The sequence below is a fragment of the Cannabis sativa genome, chromosome 5, assembly GCF_029168945.1.
Source record: "Cannabis sativa cultivar Pink pepper isolate KNU-18-1 chromosome 5, ASM2916894v1, whole genome shotgun sequence".
Taxonomy (NCBI): Eukaryota; Viridiplantae; Streptophyta; class Magnoliopsida; order Rosales; family Cannabaceae; genus Cannabis; species Cannabis sativa.
In genome coordinates, this window is record NC_083605.1 from 26,662,510 (window position 1) to 26,664,720 (window position 2,211).

Genomic DNA, 2,211 nt, shown 5'->3' on the forward strand with positions numbered 1-2,211 from the left:
ATACATAACTAATGTAATCTAACGGCTTCCTACATGCACGCTAAACATGTAATCTACATATGCATACTATTACACTAATCTTACCTGGATTCCGAATTCAGGTGTGTCGGTCAACCTGACTGGAACTATCTGCGCGGCGGATTACAGGCTCCTAAACTATAAAAATCACAACACTATAAGCGACACGCTAAAGCACTTCCCGGGGACTTAAACTAGGAACTAAAAGTTTCCCTATCGATACAAAGCATGGAAATACCCCTAAAAACATAAAATCGAGGAAATCTAGGGTTCCTGAATTTTCCCAAACCGGTAGACCGGTTGCCCAACCGGAATTCCAGTTCTGTGAAATTTCAGAACCCCATCCGAAATTCTGGATGCACAACCGGAATTCCGGTTCCTCGCAGGCAGCAACATCAAAAATTCATATCTTGCTCAAATCAACTCCTAATCATCTCAAACCTTCCAGACCTATTCCATATAACCCCTAGAACATTTCTAAGGCAACAAAACCACCCAGATTGCACATAATCAAAAATCACCATTAAAGCTCAAGCTTTGAGTTCAAAACTCAAACTTGAGCAAACCTAGCTAACATGCAATCAAACCAGCTTAAATCTACTAAATCATGCATAATAAAGCCTCTAGAAACAACTACAAACATCCACAACATCACAGCAACAGATTATAACCAACTCTCTTTGAAAATCATAGTTTTAGCATAGAAATTCATAACTTTGCTCAACCTAACTATCATGCTTCACAACATCTCAAATTAACTCAAATAAACAAACTTTAAACCTCAGAAATCAACAACAAAAACACAGCAGCAACAACCTCAAAAATCATGCATGCATTACACTAAATTCATCAAAATTCAACAATTTTTAAAGAAGAAAGGAAGAGGAGCTAACCTAGCTTGAAGAATACTTAGATTGGAAGAGAAATGGCTTGAAAATCAAAGGAAAAAAATCCAGCTTCTTGCACACACACACCCAGCCGAGAGAGAGGAAAAGAGAGTGGTTTTTTTTGAAATTTTTCTATTTTTGACTAAGTGTTGATTTTTTTGTAAAATGAATTAAAAGCTACTTAACATATATCAATTCATTTCATCCAAATAATAAACAATTAACATATATTTTTCAATTAACAAATTCACTAAAAGACAAAATATCATTGGGGCAAAAAGACCATTTTGCCCCTCCACACTAAAACCACATAAATAACACTAAAGGGGTATTTTTGGGAAATTCTAAATTCCCGGCCATTCCCGACATTCCCAATGTCTAATAACCGTCCCAAACTACAACATACTAAGTTGTGATTTTTACTGAGCCAAACACCGAGTTCCAAAATGCCGGGCACCGGAATGCAAAATTATGCAAACTACTACATGACATAAAAATGCATCTCTGAATTCAATAATAACAGTATAATAAATTATTTAAATAGCTATAAATAATTTCGTAATTAAACGTGATTAACAGCTAATTTCCAAATTAAACTGAGCGGTCTTTACAGGGGTGTTTAAGGTAATTATATCATCTTGAAGAAATCTCAAAATTATTATTGATGAACAACTAAATTATTTTAGGTCAAAAAATCAAATCTTATAAGGTGGCACAAAAAAAAGTTCTATGGACATTTTAATATAAAAAATAATTACAATAAAATAAATAAGCCAATCTAAAACTCAATATTTAACAACACATAATTTCTAGAGTTATAAGATTTTTTCTTACCAATGTACTACGAAATATAAATGAACGCACTCGGTACGTGATATTTTGTACACAAATTTTACTCAGCATCATGCAGAAACAATAAATGTACATGGTACGTGATATAATATACTCAACTACCATCGCACAAACATGTAGAAGATATGAAGGAATGAAAAGACAAAAATAACTACCCCAAACAGTAACTTCGTTGTACTTTTTCGTACCTTAACTACCCCTGACAGTATTTTGATTGTTCCTTTTTATTTTTTAATTAAAAAATCAAATTAACAAACCGATAAACCAACCCACACCATTCGGTTTTTAAATAAATAAATAAATTCACACATTATTACGTACCCTAGGACTCACTTGCCCTACAACGAAATTCATTCTAGCAGCCTATACATATATATATATTATTCTAACAGTGTTAATAACAAATTAATGAAGAACTCCACTTACTTACACGTATCATAACTTAAATGTATTG